At 38.3% G+C, this 18,627-nt stretch overlaps 1 protein-coding gene and 1 non-coding gene across 2 annotated transcripts in view; one reads left to right on the top strand and one right to left on the bottom strand.

Moving 5' to 3' along the window:
- The window catches only part of WDR44 (WD repeat domain 44), a 146,875-nt gene that overhangs the window by 19,558 nt on the left and 108,690 nt on the right, over window positions 1-18,627 (top strand). The window lies entirely within an intron of this gene.
- On the bottom strand, window positions 930-1,035 carry LOC114006105 (U6 spliceosomal RNA). Its single transcript, XR_003547868.1, has one exon. It is a non-coding gene; the product is annotated as a U6 spliceosomal RNA (small nuclear RNA).

Genomic DNA, 18,627 nt, shown 5'->3' with positions numbered 1-18,627 from the left:
CACACACTTTTTAAATTTGCTTCAGGGTACATGTACAGAGAGAGAAAGGGAGAGAAAGTGAGAAAGCACACTCAGGGAGGATAGCTGCACTGCGGTCCCTTCTTTTCCATCTCCTTGGGATTTTAAACACACGCACACACACACACATGTGCACATGCATTTCTGGCATGCCTTTTTTTCTTTTTGTACTATTTTTTTTTACATTCAATCACTGTATATTACTACAGCATAAAAAAATGGATTTTCCCAGCCTGAATTTACTGTATATCAGTCCAGTCAAAGGTATTACCATACATGTTCTCGTCAACAGATTATTTTCCATTTTTGTGTTTCTTAAATATTTTCTTTCTTTTTCTCCTTGATTTCCCCCCTCACTCTCCCTTATTTCCCATCCTCCTCCCACACTGTCTCTAGTATTCACAGTTGCTTACCATGCTTTTTTTTTACCCCCCAAAATTAATTAATTAATTAGATCAGAGAGGGACAGAGAGAGGGAAAGTGAGGAAGCTAGCTGCCAGGTTTGCAGCTGAAACAGCAGTTGGAAACGTGGGAGTTCAACACCCTTAACCACTGTGCCACCTGCTGGCCCCCTTGCTTGCCATGCTTTTATACCTTCCAATCTTTCAGTTTTTGCCATAGAGTGCAGACATTCAGTGTATTTTAAGTGGGGTCATATGATGCCCCTCGTTCATGGTCTTACTTTCTTCACTTTCTTCAAATATCTTCCATATTTGTCCACTTTCTATTAAATGCCAGGGTCTTGTTTTTTATGGCTGAGAAGTATTCCATAGTGTATATATTGCACACTTTTTCAGTCCATTCATCTGTTCATGGACATTTGGGTTGGTTCTATGTCTTAGCAATTGTGAATAATGCCGCAATAAACATGGATATGTAAGTGTTTTTCCAGCTGAATGTATTTCTGTCCTAAAAATATGGAACACTTCGTGAATTTGTGTGTCATCCTTGCACAGGGCCATGCTAATCTTCTCTGTATTGTTCCAGTTTTAGTCTATGTGCTGCCGAAGTGAGCACTTGGCATGCTTTTTAAGTCACTGGGTCCAGAAGTCAAACTATTCAGTCAGCCTTATGGCACCCAGCCACCCCAACCACCACCCTATCAGCTGGCCCTATATGTCTATTTGTTTTTTTGCCTTTTTTCTTTTTTTCTTGTTGTTTTCCTGGCTGGCCTTAGTGGGCAAAACATTTTTTATATTAATGATTTTCAAATACCAGAAACCTTCTGATTCCCTGTTTAGGCTTAGCACTTTAGTGTTGGTCTTAGTTTGCTATTAGATCTTACTGTTTTAGCTTGCTTGACTTTAGAAATCAAAACCCTTTAATTAGCTGCTTACTTTATGACTGGCTAAGGCCTTATCTATGCTCATATCCTGTTCACCTCCAAGGACCTTAGAATCTCAGCACCTTCTTTGTACAGGCAATCTGTTGTTTGTTCTGCTTGATCCAGTTCCTTGACACACCACTTAGGTTCATCTTACTTTTATATTTTCCTTACAGAAAAGGCAGAAAGAAGAGAAGGACAAAAAATATAAAATGAAACATAGGTTATTTTCAAACCCTTTTGTAGTCACCTTCCTATAAGAAAAATGTTTCCCAAGCAACTAGCTATTTTCCAGCTGACTCATTCTTTAGTACCTCTTTCCATGTCATTGCTCTTTTTTACTACCTCTTTAGTAGTCACGAATTTTGCAACCTGACAAGAGACTTCTTCAAAGCCAACCATCTTTTTCTTTCTCAGAGTCTTAAAAAAAAAAAAAAAGAATGAGTCCCTTTACAGAAAAAAGAAGTCATGTTAGTCCATTTTGTTGTGTTTTGACCAACTGTTTGATACACTCTTTTCATCAGTATAGTGAGAAGTCTGGAAATGGGGATGTTAAGTGTAAGATTGCTTTTATATTTTATTGGGTTGTCAGAAAAGTCATGGCTTTTTTTTCTATCTTTATGCAAAAATATATCATGACTTTTTCAACAACCCAATATTTTTGTAGTTTAGGAGGTGGGTATATGAAGTCCTAATTGTTTATTTGAATATGAAGCAGGTGGCAAATGTAGGTTAGTTACATACTGATTCTTCCCTATTTGCAGAAGGCTTACAGACTGTGTGTGTGTGTTTTCAGTTAACCTGCAGGTAAGGAGTAGAGAAACACCATGTCCCAAAGGCAGAAGATCGGTCTATAGCGATTGAGTGAGAAGCTAAAGTAGGATGGCTTATGGGCTCTGGCTTTGTGAAATCCCAGAAATGCAAAGTTCTTTTTAAAAAATAAGCACTTGTCCTGTGGTTTTAAGTCGTGATTACCCTAAGGCCAAGGCACATGAGTGATGAAGATCTGAGTTTAAAGTTGGAAACAGTGATCCAATAATTGCCTGGAGAGAAACCAATCACTGGAGCACCAAAAAACCATTGTAGATTCCTACTTTGGCCAGCCATGTCAATAGCTGATTTCAAAATGTGAGTTCTGCAGTAAGTCAGACAAGGTGGTGGGAACCAGCTTCTATTTAGGGCATCTAATCTATATGGGTTCTTAATACAAACTTGTATCAATTCCTATTCATATCTATTATCATAGCTATTAGTACTCCAGGTTGTGAGAAGATATTAAAATTATGCATTAACAGAGAAGCAAATTCTACTTCATAGTGCATGCAGAAGGCTTATCAGATTTTTGATTGATATAGAAATAATATATCTGAAGTACTTCTAATGTGTTTATTTTTCTTTTTCTTTTTTTTTGGGAGAGGTTTTCACTATAGAGCGCATGCGCTCGCCAGAGAGAGTCAGAGAGACAGAAAGCGAGAAATCACCCCCCAGGGGGGATGGCCACATCGCAGTCCCTTCTCCTCTCAGGATCTTGGGCACGCACACACACACACCCGGCATGAGTTTTAAGCCACCGGATCTGGGATGCAAACTGCGGTCGACTACGTGGGAGTCCAGCGACATAGCCATTACGCTAACTGCTGATCCCGTTATAATGTGCTTTTTAGAAGGCAAGCAGAGTAACCCAAAATGACTTTATATATGTTGTAACTGAATTCTTTTTTTTTTTTTTTAAGAATTTATTTAACTTTTTTCATTTGACCTGACAGGGACAGAGCGAGATGCAGGGAGCGGGGAAGAGCGAGAAAGCAAATGGCGAGGTCCTGGATTTCAACTACAGTCGGCCATGTGGGAGTCCAGCGACCTTAACCACCATGCCACCTGCCAGCCCTACCCCCCTGAATTCTTTTCTTAATGACAACATAATTTTAATTGATATTTACCTAGAAAGTTGGCTATTGATGTTTAATTGACCTGTATAAGTTAACTTCATTTATTATTATTATTATTATTTTTTGTAGAGTTTTTTGCTATAGGGCACGTGCGCTCGCCAGAAAGACAGAGAGACAGAAAGCCAGAAATCACCCTCCGGGGAGATGGCCATTCTGCAATCCCTTTTGCTCCATTCTCCTCTGGGGATCTTGGGCACACACGCACATGTACCCGGCATGAATTTAAGCCACTGGGTCGGGGCTCGAATCATAGTTGACTACATGGGAGTTCAGTGACATAGCCATTACGCTAACTGCTTTTCCCAGTTAACCTCATTTTGAACACATTGACTGGGGATAGTTTCATATAAACATCTTTATAAATAATAGTTTTAAATAAATTTACATATCTAGAGATTTTTGTTGGTTTGTTGCAGTAAACATCTTGTTTTTTACATCTAAGCCAAAGTAATAATATACCTTCCTAGTCTTCACTGAGCACTTTTGATAAAGTTACATAATACCATGCATATGGCATTTGCATTTGGGCATATACACTGTCTAGAAAAGCTTTTATTGAATACACACATGCAAAATTTTCCTCATTCATTTTGCTACTTAATATTTATAGTCACATTTGGTCATGTATTTTCTCCTGCTCTATCCCTTTATCACACACTTAACAGATTATAGGGTGAATTGTCCACTTAATTAACTTTGGGATGGAATGGTGTTTCTAGATAGAGGATACTCAGTTAAATTCCAATTTCAGATAAATGTATTTATACTAAAACTGTATTTATTGTTTATCTGAAACCAAAATTTAACTGAGCATCCTCTCTCTCTCTCTCCATCTATATATGTATATACATACATATATATGTATATATAGTGTGTATACGTGTATATACACACACACTTACATATATTTCCCACACACAGATTTTTGTTATAGGGTGCATACACTCGCTGGAGACACAGAGAGAAACAGAGGGAGAGAAAGTGAGAAATTAACCCCCGGGGGTGGATGGCCACTCAGCAATTCCTTCTCCATTCACCTTGGGATTATGGGCTTGCACACACATGTGCCTGACTGTTTCAAGCTGCCAGGTCTGGGACTTGAACCATGGTTGGCCATGTGGGAGTCCAGCTCCACAACCACTAACTACACCACCTGCTGGCACCCTTATATATTTTTTAAAATGTGCTATAGGGCATGTGCACTCACGAGAGAGAGAGAGAGAGAGAATAAGCAAGCAAGCTAGAAAGCTTCCCCCACCCAGGTGGTTATGGTACAATTGCTTTACCTCCATTCTTCACTGAGATTTTAGTCATGCACACACATGTGCATGGGGTGTTTTCAAGCCACTGGGTCCTGGAGTTGAACCACACATGTGCGATGTAGCCACCTTAATCACCATGCCACTTGGCTGAGCCCCAGCATCCTTTATTTTTAGTTGCTAAATCTGGAAACTCTAGGTGGAGGAAAAGTGGAAGGAGATTAGTAGATATGAACATGTTTGTGAGATTTAAGTATAACTATTATGTTGTCGGATAAGTCATGATTTTTTTTTTATGTTTTTCTATGCAAAAATGTTACATGACTTTCCCGACGACCCAATAGAATGTGCAATGACAAGAGCAGCCTTTACTCTGATAGGAATTCTAAGGTTTTTGAGTGTATTATTTAATGTCAGTACTTTTTTCTTTGGATGTTCAGTGATGAAAGCAAAGCTCAAAAATAGCAAAACTTAATGAATTGTTTAGGGATGCGTGCATGTACAGTAAAACGATTTTTAAAAATGAATGAGGGAGTCAGCCTATGGCCTGATGGTTAAGTGGCTGGATCCTACATGGCCAACAGTGCAATTCAAGTCCCAGACTTGGCAGCTTGAAAACACACTAGGTACATGTCTGTACATACCTAAAATCCGTAAAAGGAGGGAGAAACGGACTGTGCCACGTGGGAAGTGCTTTCTCACTTTCCCTCCGTCTCTCCAGCAAGCACATTTGTCCTCTGGCCAAAAACAAAACAAAAACAAAACAATAACCCAAAAAAATCTCTGAAAAGGAATAAAAAGGGAACAGTAAACAAAATCTGGGATAGTAGTTATCTCTAAGGGAGAGATAGGTAGATAGAATAGAGCACAGGATAGCTGCACTAGTATTGATGCTGTTCTGATTCTCAGGTAGCACAGTGAGTCACAGAAGTTCATCTTATTTGTATTGCTTCATAATTATTATATGCTACATAAACTCTTTTGTGCATATCAAATATAGAATGTAGTTAACATTTTACATTGAAAAATAGACCTCAATACAAAATTAGCCTATATGCAGAATTTGTCCATATATACTTTCCAAGATAAATCTAAAATCCTAAAAGTGAGGTCAATATATATTTACCAGTTTCCCAAAGATTAAATCAATTAATAAGTAATCATAGATTCTATAATGATCACTTCTCTACTACATTACAGCTAAAATAATTAGCCTCCTCAGTTCATAAAAATTTCATCTTTACTATTGATCTCTACATTGATTAAGCTTTGGTTTTTGTCTTAGAAAGATTCTAATGGTTGGAATGTACTGTATGTCAAGTTAAAGGAAAGAAAAGAGCTCGAACACACATAAAGATTTGATTAGGTCAAATGACTTAGATATAAATTGTAGGATTCCTAGGACAGAACAAAAATCATAAAGTGCTGTCATCTTGACTTTTAAAAATTAGATATCCAACTTCAACCATTTAAATATTTTTTCATGCAAAAATGCATCATGACTTTTCCCAAGATATGAACTATATAACCATCATTAAGCAGAAAAATTCACCTTTAGCAAGTGCCAGTTTAAAGCATTAAGCTGAAGTGTTTCATGTATCGACACATTATTTATTGTTTTAAAGCACTTTTTAGCCTTGTCCACTTTTCTATTATAGAAATAGCAGAAAGACTTTCTCAGGAATCTTTTCCAGATATATTCCTTTCTCTTTGTCCTTCCTCTGTGCTTCCAGGATATTACATGCTTGTGGTTCTCATCATTGTGTTGAAATAGTTCATCAGTTCCCACATTGTATTGAAATAGTCTGTTCTTTTATTTGCATCCCCATCTAGATTGCGACCTCTCCATGGACAAATGCTGAGTCTTTCCCATCTTCCCTCCCCATACCCCAATGCCTGTCAGTACTTGACTTATGGTAGACAACCACTGAGAGTTTGTTGACTGAATTAAGGGACCTAAGGGCTCAAATGAATCCAATACCTTCATTTCATAGGTGTGAAAACTGAGTTTTAGCAAAATTGTGACTAAAAATAGAAACAGAGGGACCAGCAGATGGTGTCATGGTTATGTTTCTGGACTCCCATGTAGTCGACTGCGGTTCGAGTCCTGGACTCCGCAGCTTAAAACTCACACTGGGAGCATGTGCATGTGTGCCTAAAATCTTGAGAGAAGAATGAAGGAGAAGGGATTGCGACATGGCCATTCCCCCTGGGTGGTTATCTTTTGCTTTCCATCTGTCTCTCCAGCAAGAACATGTGCCTTATAGCAAAAAGACACACACACACAAAAATAGAAACAGAGATCATCTGTTCCAACCATTTTATTTCTTTTAAGATTTGCTAGAGAGCAACTGAGAGAGAGAAAGTGAGAAAGCACTCCCCACGGGGGACGACACAGTCCCCTCTCTACTCCCTTCTGAATATTGCAAATGCATCTGGCATAATTTTCAAGCTGCCAAATCTGAGACACGAACTAACATCAGCCATGTGGGAGTCCAGTACCTTAACCACCATGCTACCTGCTGGCCCACTCAGCATATTTTTCAAGCTGTCAGGTCCAGGATTTAAACTGTACATTCAGCCATGTGGAATCCATTCACCTTAACTATCATACTACTTGGCTGACCCCTACCTTGTGATTTCTGTTCTTTTTTTTTTTTTTTTTTTTTGGAAGAATTTTTGTTTTTTGTTATAGGGAATATGTGCTTGCCAGAAAGACAGAGACAGAGAGACAGAAAGTGAGAAATCACCCCCACAGGGAGGATGGCCATGCCACAACCCCTTTCTCCTCTATTCTCTCAGGATCTTGAGCACGCATGCACGCACATGTGCCCAGTGTGAGTTTATGCCACTGGATCCGGGACTTGAACCGTGGTTGACTAATGGGAGTCCAGCAACATAACTGCTGGTCTAGTGATTTCTATTCTTTATCTTAATTCTACTGTATAATGCTTACATATTTGAAGACAGCTACTTTTCTTGCTTACCTTCTCCTTGGTTCTTTATGTCATTCCACTCAGTTTCTAGAATATTTGCTAAATGATTTCTCTCTTTCAGGTAAGTTCAATTTATTGGGTTGTTGGAAAAGTCATGACGCATTTTTGCATAGAAAAACATAGAAAAAAATATGCGTGACTTTCCTGACAACACAATAATCAGTGTTCCTTTTAAAATATCCCAAATAATACACAATGTTTTTTTTGTTTTGTTTTGTTTGAGAGGTTTTTGCTATAGGGCTTGTGTGCTTGCCAGTAAGACAGACAGAGAGACAGAAAGTGAGAAATTACGCCCCGGGGGGATGACCATGCTTCAGTCCCTTCTCCTCTATTCTCCTCTTGGGATCGTGGGCACACACGCACATGTGCCCGGCATGAGTTTCAACCCATTGGGTCTGGGACTTGAACCACGGTTGGCTATGTGGGAGTCCAGCAACATAACTGCTATACCATCTGCTGGCCCCTCTACTACTATATTTTATTCTATTAAGATTTGACCGATTGTTCTAGCATGTTAAAATACTTGGGGATCTTGTCGGTCAGTGTATTATTAATGATCTCTCCCAACTTCTTGTCATCTACAAATTTAGTAAATATGCCATCAGTGTCCTCATCTTAGATATAAGTAGAAACATCAAGTAGCATAGGACATCAAGTAGGATAGAAAATTTAGTGCTTGGGACAAGTAGATGACATAATGACTGAGTCACTGAACTCCCACATAGTTGACCATGGTTTGAGTCCTGGACCCAGTGACTGAAAACTCACACCATGTACATGTGCATGCATGCCCAAAATACCAAGAGGAGAATGGGCAAGAAGGGATTGTGATGTGGCCATACCCCCTGGGAGGTTATTTCTTATTAAAAAAAAAGAAAATTTAGTACTTAAATCTAGATTATTTTGCATACAATATGCCCTTTATGTCCTAGGCCACTACCCCTTTCAAAAAAAGAAATTAGGTTAATCTCGCATGACTGGCTTCTGTGAATGTTTGCCAGTTTCTAACGAATATCTTTTTTCTTGCCTCAGGCTTGTAAAAAACATGCTTAAATTTGATTCGGATTGACAAGTGAATCTGTCTATAATTGTGGTGTCTATCTGCTTAGATTGCTTTCCTTATAGCATTCTCTTTCATTCTCCTTGATTCTTCAGAGTTTTTGTTTTGTTTTGTTTTCACTTTATTTTTTTTATTATTCATACATTAAATCGCTATACATCATTTAGATTATGAAGAGACTTTACCCACCATGATATATACCTCAGTCCAGCCCAGTTGAGACTATTATACACATTCTCATCAACAGATAAGAAATACCTGTGTCCCACAAGTGTCTTAGCTCTCCATTTCCCCCCCAGATTTCCTTTCCTATGCTCTTCCCCTCCCACACTCTCTTTCCACTTTGTCTCTGGTGTCCATTACAATTTTTATATGTTCTCCAGTCTTTCAGTCTCTGCCATAGAGTGCGGACAGTTGGTATATGTTAAGTGGAGACATACGATGTCTCTCTTTCATAGCCTAACTTGCTTCACTCAGCAACAAATCTTCCATATTTGTCCACTTTCAATCAAATTCCAGGGCCTTGTTGTTTTTTATGGCTGAATAGTATTCCATGGAGTATATGTGCCTCAATTTTTCTCTTTTTTTAAGAAGATTTAATTAATTTTATTTATTCATTCATTTATTTTGACTAGAGAGAGACAGACATGGGGGGAGGGGGAGTGAGAAAGCAAGCCACCAGGTCCAGGACTTGAACCGTGGTCAGCCATGTGGGAGTGTCCAGCACCTTTACCACCATGCCACCTGCTGGTCCCCATGCCTCAATTTTTCAATCCGTTCATCTGTTTGTGTACATTTAGGTTGGGTCCATGTCTTAGCAATCGTGAATAATGCTTCAATGAAAATAGTTGTGCAAGCACTTTTCCGACTGAGTGCTCTCCTGTCCTTTTGGTCGATACCCAGGAATGGAATTACTGGATCATATACTGGATCATATGGTAGTTTCTTTGAGGAACCTCCATAATGTTCTCCACAATGGCCAGACCAATTTACATTCCCACCAACAGTGTAGGAGTGTTCTCCCTTCACCATATGCCCTCCAGCACTTAGCATTATTTGTTTTTTTAATCTTTGCTGTTCTGACTGGCCTTAGGTGGTATCTCATTGTGATTTTGATCTGCATCTCCTTTACAAGAAGGAATGCTGAGCATTTTTTTTCATATGCTTTTTGGCTATTTTGTATGTCTTCCTTAGATAGTTGTTTATTCAGCTCATTTCCCCATCTTTTAATTGGGTCAGTCATTTTCTTCCTGAGTTCCCTGTGTATTCTGATTATCAGTCCTTTATCTGAGGCACAGTTAACAATGATTCTCTCCCATCCTGAGGGTTGTCAATTCACACTAATTACAGTGTCCTTTGCTGTGCAGAAACTCCTTAATCTGATGTAATCCCACCTGTCTATTTGGGAGATTATTGCCTGTGCTCAGAGGTTTTAAGACGGGATGGAGCTCTGCAAATTCTCAGATATACTGAGATTTGTCTGGGACATTAGGACTGGACCTATTTAAAATAGGTACTTTTGGGACCAGCAGTTAGCGTAATGGCTATGTCGCTGGACTCCCATGTAGTCTACCACGGTTCGAGTCCCAGACCCGGTGGCTTAAACTCACGCTGGGCACGTGTGCGTGTGTGCCCAAGATCTCAAGAGGAGACACGTGTGCGTGTGTGCCCAAGATCCCAAGAGGAGAATGGAGGAGAAGGGATTGTGGCGTGGCCATCCCCCCTAGGGGGGTGATTCCTCTCTTTCTGTCTCTCTATCTCTGTGTGTCTGTCTGGCGAGCACACACGCCCTATAGCAAAAGCCTCTCCAAAAAGAAAAAAAAGAAAAAAGAAAAAAAAAAAGGAAATAAAATAGATACTTTTATCTCCTTGAGTGCCTTGGGATTTAGTTTCTTCATTCTACAATTTGTTTTTCTTCTTCTGGTCTATCAGTAAATCTTCTATTTTTTTAATTACCAGAGTGTGGTTATGCTTTCCAGAGAGAGACAGGAAGACAGAGAGGGAGGGTCCCTATAGGGAATGATCACACCACAATCCCTACTCTTCCATTTCTCCAACCTATCGGGATTTGGAGCACACACATATAATGCATTGGCATGTTTTTTCACAGTACTGGGTCCATGTCTGGTATATACAGTTAGCCATAACCAATCCAGTTCCTTTAACCAATAGGCCTTGGAGCTGGCCCTATCAATAACCTTAATAACAAAATTTTAAAAAGTATTGAGGCAGCCTTTTACATTATAATAATATGTATTTATCCATACATCAGCACATCTGCTCGCTCTTTTTGTTGTTCCTGTTCTCACTATAATTAAAGAAAATCAGGCCATTTCCATGGCTCAGCAATAATGTGCTGCTCAAGAGAAGCTGGATCCCACATGGCAACCATGGTTTGAATCTCGGACCCAGTCAGCTAGATACAAATCGGCATACAAACAAGTGCTCAGGATCCAACAGACCAAAGGACTGGAGGGGGGGATCATGCATGAGTCAGACCCTGTGGAAGGTGCTCCCATTTGTCTTTCTCTGTTTCTCCCCCTCTCATATGTATATGCTCTATAATGAATAAAGGAAACATTTCTTAAATTTAAAAATTAAAATCTTTGTATCTATTCTTTGAAATCTTAGCGCATTCTGAGTGCCAGTCTTTCTGATACTGTTTTTAAAGGTTTTTATAATTTTCCTTGGATACTTGCCAGTCCTCAAATCTCTTATGAATATTTTCCTTTAAAATATTTCTTATGACATGTCACCATGGAGACGCAATCAACAAAATTCAGACCATGTAAAATTCAGTTTCTTTAATACAAGAACTGGAAGAAATAGATTTGTCCCTAAGTATCCATGGGGGATTGGTTCCCCACTCTGTAGATACCAAAATCCATGTATATTTAGTCATTCTATAAAATGACACAATATTCTTATATAATCTATGCACATTCTCCTGTGTACATTAAATAATCTGTTGATTACTTATATACTTAATATAGTATAAATGCTATATAAATAGTTGTTAATTGTGTATTGTTTAAGGAATAATTACAAAAAAATGTCTGTACATGTTCAGTATAGACAGAGCATCATACAGGTTGACCACCATCCCTAATCCGAAAATTCTAAATCTGAAACATTTCAAATCTGAGAATTTTTGAACACCGATGTGATGCCACAAGTGGAAAATTACATACCTGATGTATGACAGATCACAACCAAAAATGCTGCAATATAAAAATATATGAAATTACCTGTGGATTATGAGCATAAGGTTCATATAAAATGTAAATGAATTTCAAGTTTAAACTTTGGTCTCATCCTCAACGTATCTCATGATGTGTATGCAAATATTCCAAAATCTGAAAAAATCAGAAACACTTCTATTCCTAAGCATTTCAGATAAGGAACAATCAACCTGTATCACATGATCTCACTTATATGTGGAATCTGAAAAAGTTGAACTCATAGGGAACAGCAGTTAGTGTAATGTCTGTGTCGCTGGACTCCCACATAGTCGACTGCGGTTCGCGTCCCGGACCTGACAGCTTAAACTCACACCGGGTGTGTGTGCATGTGTGCGCAGGATCCCAAGAGGAGAATGGAGGAGAAGGGATTGCAGCGTATCTATCCCCCCTGCAGGGTGATTTCTCGCTTTCTGTCTCCCTCTGTCTTTCTCTGTCTTTCTGGCGAGCGCACGCGCAATATAGCAAAAACCTCTCCAAAAAATTAATTAATTAATTAAAAAATAAAAAAAGTTGAACTCATAGAAGCAGAGAGGTGACTGGGACCAGCAGTTAGCTTAATGGCTATGTTGCTGGACTCCCATGTAATCGACCACGGTCCCGAACCCCATGGCTTAAACTCACGTCGTGCGTGTGTTGCGTGTGTGCCCAAGATTCTGCGAGTAGAATGGAAGAGAAGGGATTGTGGCATGGCCATCCCCCCATGGGGTGATTTCTCGCCTTCTGTCTGTCTCTCTTTGTCTTTCTGGTGAGCGCATGCGCCCTATAGCAACAGACAAAACCCTCCAAAAAAGAAGCAGCAGAGAGGTGATGATCAGAGTCTAAGAAGTGGTGGGAGGGAAGGTATGGGGAAATGTTGGTCATAGGTTACAAAGTTTCAGATGAATATGAGGAATAATTTTTTTAAAAGATTTATTTAATTTTATTTGTTGTTATTATTTATCTTTTAATTGACCAGAAGGAGACAGAGAGAAAAATGAGAAAGCAAGCCGCCAGGTCCGGGACTAGAATCACCATGCCACCTGCTGGCTCCAAGGAATAAATTTTTGAGATCTGTTGTACAGCATAGTAACTATACTTAATGATGTATTTAATTATGCTTATATTTTAATTGCCAGAGGGCACTCATGCTCACTAGAGACAGAGAGACAAAGGGAGAAAGCAGCCCCCAGTGGGGTGTGGTCACACTGCAATCTCTTCTCTATTTCTCCATCCTGTTTGGATTTGGAGCATGCACACATACACACTTGGTGTGTTTTCCAAGCTGCCAGGGCTGGAATTTGAACCATGGTCAGCCATGTGGGATCTGGTTCAATTTAACCACTATAGGCTATGGGGCTAGCCCCATCTTTTCTATAATAATATATATTTCAAAAATGCTAAGTAAATTTCAGATATTCTTACCACAAAAACACGTATTTGAAGTACCTACAACCTACCTGTTTAGAAAGTCCACTCAGATTTATGACCAGTGACCACTTCTACAGTGCGTGGAGTATCCCCTTCTCTCAGTCCGTTTTAGTCTTGGGAATCCCTTTTCTCAGTCTTTGTCCTGTTCTCACAATTGGTTAGTATTCAACATAAAGCATCCACTGTCATGCAAGACTGCATATTTCATTTATAAATTTGTGCTTTATTATGTACCCATAGTAGTATTCAGAATAAATAAAAACTATTACTCCAGACTTATGTTATTGTGTTGTGTGTTGTAATTTTTCTGGTGCTTATGTATTGTATGCTTTTTGTGTATGTTATTTTAGTGTGTTATCATGTAATATCTGTTGCAAAATACATACCCTGTGGCTTCATGACACACCACAAAATATTGACTGTTAAGCGCCTCATTTATGAACCAGTTCACTTATCGACTTAGTTATAGGAATGGGACACAGATTTTATATGAGAAGTGCCTGTAATGGATGTATTTATTGACTTGATTTAGTTACTCCACAATGTATACATGTATTCAAAGTAGCTCATTGTACCTGTAAATATATATAATTATTATGTGTCAATTAAAGATTAGAAAACTCTTCTTAAAGATTTACTATTTGTGAATCCTGTAAGTGCCGTGGTGGTTAAGGGCTCTGGACTCCCATATGGCTGACCAGGTTCGAGTTCTGGACCTGGAGCCTCGCTTTCTCACTTTGTCTTTCTCCCACTTTCTTTCCCTCTCTCACTCTCGCTCTGTCCCTCTCTGGTCAAATTAAAATGAGTAAATAAATAAAGTTAAATAAAATTTAAAGAAAGATTTACTATTTGTATATTGTATTAGTATGTTGGAGGTGTTTTTTTTAATGTAGTTTAGGTATTACATAAATAAGAGTTTAGCTCTTTAAAGTTTAAGTTTTTGTTTGTAAGAACATTTATTATTTAAATAAAACTTTGACAGTAAGATATTTAAATACATATAAAATATCTTATTTGAAGGTATCCTATGATAAAACTTTTTGAAATGAAAAACGAACATTTGAAGAACTCATTTAGGTTTGTTAGATTTTCTTTAAAGTAGAGTATACCATCAAATATCTGTATGTAACTTCAGGGTTCTCAAAGATTTTTACTCATGTTGGAAAAAGTCATCTATATAGGTATTTATACTTTTTCTGGAAAAAAATTACTGTTCTTACCATGTAAAAAGGATACATCTAATTTGCCCTTTTAGTATCTATGGAATATTCTGAATATTTTTCTAGTTAACTAGATGTAGCAAAGTATTACTGGCATTTCTGAATGTGTGTGTCTGTCAGCTTACGTCCATGTTTCACATAATATATCTCAAATTTAAGAGATATCTGAAGACATAAGATTTAGTTAATAATAGTATAAATTATATCTTCACTCCTGAACTAATGAAGCATCTTCAGATAAAATTTTTTATAATTACAAGAACTTTAAAAATCCTCGCTTGAGATCTTGTACCTAGTTGTTGGAAGCCAAAAGTAGAATTTAATTTTCTTTACACTTAATCTCCCGATTTCTCCCTCCCCTTCTTTTTAAAATTTATTTTACTTTATATACAAATAGCCAAACAATTCCATTCTTGGACAATCCATTCTAGGAAGATCATTTAGTCCAACTTGATGAAGCCTGTAAACACTGATGGCACATGTTGTAGCCGTATGTCCAGATCAGACTGCCGGTTCGAGCACACGTGGCAAGAGTGAGAACCTGGCCGAATTTTCAAGGGTGGCTCCAGTAAAGCTGCTGATGACCCATCTTGCTTTCAGTGGGGCAATGAAGCAAAAGGAAAGAGCTAATGCGTGCATGCACTTTTCAAATTTTGTGGGCCATAGTCTACCCTCCCTCCCCTTCTTAAATTTGAACATATGAACAGTTGTTTTCTTTAGGCACATAAACACCCTGAAATAGTTTAATGTTTTAATCCCTACTTTGAAATTAGAGACTGAAGAACAGAGAAGAGTTGTCTGGGGATACCAAAGATGATTAACACCTCATTTAACTGGCAGCAACTTCTTTGATAATGACAATTCTTGGATAGAGCTGAAAAGAAGAAATAAGCATCTAAAAATCCTCCAAACAGCACCAGAAGTGCCACAAAGTTCATAATAAGGTCTTGACATAAGTCTCATGGGTGAGCCCCCAGAATCCCTTTACCATGCAATTCCACTTTTAAAAAGTCTAGTTTCTCAGCTCAATGCAGATTAGAAGCAAAAATTAAAAGGGGAGTGGGAAGAAAGCTTTTAAGGGCAGGCACATGGCCAACTGCAAGAAGTGACCACTTAGTGAGGAAGGAAACATAAAACTATCAAACAGGCATTCCAAAGCATAGTAGCCTCTGGTGATTTAGTGTGAAGGCAAATGAATCTCCTACACTTTAGGATCCCCACAGGGCATTATTAGTGTATTAAAACATAATGTATTTGAGCATGATAATTAAGGAAGGGACAGTTACATCCTTTGTTTAAGATATTTTCGAAGATAGCATTACTGAAACTGCAAGTCTTACCCTATTGATGTACTTATTTTCAAACTGCTTTTGAATTTTTAAAAAATTATTAATTTTATTATTATTATATTAATTTCCAATTTGCTATAGGGCACATGCACACACCAGAAAGAGAGGAAACGTGAGAAAACAAGCCACCAGATTCAGCACTCAAACCACAGTCAGCCATGTGGGAGTCCAGCATCCCAACCACCACACCATTTGCTGGCCCCTGCTTTCGAAATTTTAAACTCAACAATAGTTAATGTAAGAAGTTTGGTATTCAGCGAAAAGCTTATCCTCTGGAAGTTCTATATATGGACTACTTGATTATTTCATTCTCTGATAGTGCCAAGTCAATTAGGCACTGATTGTAGTTGTTAAGGCAGGCCATGATTCAGAGCCTTTGACTTAATCAGTTCAGTCCAACTCAAAAGCATTGCTGATTGCCTTTACTTTGGTGCTCATACACAGCACCAGGTATAACATTTTCATAACCATCATTTTTTAAAATCTTACCCAGAGAGAAGGCCATAGCTCAAAGTGGTCATGGGAGTGGGCTCTGGAGTCAGAATGCCAAATTCTGGCCCTTCTATTTACTAAACTATGTCATTTTAATAACCCAATTTGACTCACGTTTTACTTTTTTTGTTCTAAAAAAATTAGAGAAAATGAGATAACTATACAACAGGAGGGTTCTGAGGACCAAAGAAGCTAAAACATATCAAGTGTTGGTGTAGTTTTTGGCACCGACTTAATAATAAATAATGGTCATTATTTTATTATGATTTACAATGCCCCTCTTAAGAAGGCTTCCAGTGGGGATTCTCAGTAATGATATACTGTTTCTTATGGTGATATGTCCTTTTCTTATCTTGGCACATGATAGAAATAATTTTAGCTAACTTTGCAAATTATAAATATGCTTTCACTTTTTACTAGGTTCTGATGTTCTATAAATGGATTAAAAATTATCACAAAAGAAGTACAGTTTTACAGTTTGTCCTGTTAAAGACAGTTTTAGGCTTAATAGACTACTGGAACCCAAGTAGTTTAAAATGTTTTACTACCTAATATCTTAACTTTGTAATATTTAAAGTGTGCTTCAACCATGAATGTCTTTTGTTCCTAGTTTTTTTTTGTTTAACGACCTCACCAGCTGCAACAGAATCCCATTATAATCATCAGCTCAATATAATGTGGCTTGTTTTTATCCACGTTTCCTGTTGTTAAACAGGGCTGAAACTTGACAGTCCTGTAGGGTACCCTTTCCATGTTCCAGAAATTGGTTTCAGGCTCCCAACTAATGATAGACTGCCAAAGTGCCTTTGAGAAACTTGGAGCAATTCAAAGTTGCTAAAGAGACTACTGCTGCTTATGTGTGCTCCATGTACTTTCTCACTTAATCTTCATAACAGTCCTAAGAAAAAGATAGCTTTTTCCCCTTTATACAGAGGATGAAATTGAGACTTGGAGAAATTAAATGATTTCCTCACATATAGGCTAAATGGTAGAAACACTATTGAAGCCAGGTTCATTTGCTTGAAAGTCTGTTTTGGGGATCAGCAAATGGCATAATGGTTACATCACTGGACTCCCACATAGTTGACCACAGTTCCAGTCCTGGACCCAGCAGCTTAAAGCTCACTCCAGGCGCGTGTGTGTGCCTGCCCAAAATCCCAAGAGGATTACAGGGAAGAGAAAGGATTACAGGGTGGCTATCCCCCCTCAGGGTTGATTTCTTACTTACTATGTCTCTGGTGAGCATGCACCCTATAGCAAAAGTCTCTCAAATATATGTATATATACACATATGTAGAGATATACATGTATATCATTACCTATACCTATAGATGTATAGATATAGATACACACACCCCAAATGGAAATTTGAACTTTTCAAGGTTCTCTTTTAAGTTTTTGGTTTGAGCACACTTGTATTGTTTTAGATATCCATTTGTGTGGAATATTTTTTATTTTTTTGAAATGAGAATAACCTTGGTTCTAATCAATTCTGGATATACAGGATTTTGTTACATAGTGGTGTAGGTTTGTCAAGAGAGCAAATAATTGGCAATATGTGTTTTTATTTCTGGAAAATTTCTCTTGGTGACACAAATTTATGTCAACCAGACACTGTAATTAAGTGGACACTATTTTATAACAGCTACTTCTCTCGGGATTTTGGCCATGCATGCAAGTGTTCCTGGCCTGAGTTTCAAGCCACCGAGTCCAGGACTTGAACCCACTGTGTTCCCTGCTGCCCTCCCACCAAGGGCATGTTTTTTTTTTTTCTTTTAGGAATTATTTTATTTAACTTCATTAACTAATTAATTTATTTATTTAGAGGGACAGAGTGAGAGAGAAAGGGAAATTGAGAAAGCAGGCCACTAGGTTCAGGACTCAAACCATGGTTAGCCATGTGGGAGTCTAGTGCCTTTAAACACCACGCCACCTGCCAGTCCCCATGGTATGTTTCTAAAACCACCCAGTTGGGATTCAAACCACATAGTCAGTTTTGTGGATCTGGACCTCTTAACCACCAGACCATGGGGATGGCCTTTTTTTTAAAAAAAAAAAAAAAAAGCTTTTGCTATAGGGCACGTGCGCTTGCCAGAGAGAGGAAAAGTGAGAAATCACCCCCTAAGAGGGATAGCCATGCCACAATCTCTTCTCCAATGTCTTCTCGGAATTTTGAGCACACACACTCTTGGCGTGATTCTCATCCCACCTGTTCTGGAACTCTGAGTGTGGAATTGACCATGTGGGATCCAACTGCCTTAGCGCCACCTGCTGGCCCCACTTTTTTTTTCTTTAAAAAAAATCTCAAGAT

The sequence above is a fragment of the Tupaia chinensis genome, unplaced genomic scaffold, assembly GCF_000334495.1.
Source record: "Tupaia chinensis unplaced genomic scaffold, TupChi_1.0 Scaffold145659_1, whole genome shotgun sequence".
Classification (NCBI taxonomy): Eukaryota; Metazoa; Chordata; class Mammalia; order Scandentia; family Tupaiidae; genus Tupaia; species Tupaia belangeri.
This window is presented reverse-complemented; position numbering and strand designations above follow the sequence as displayed.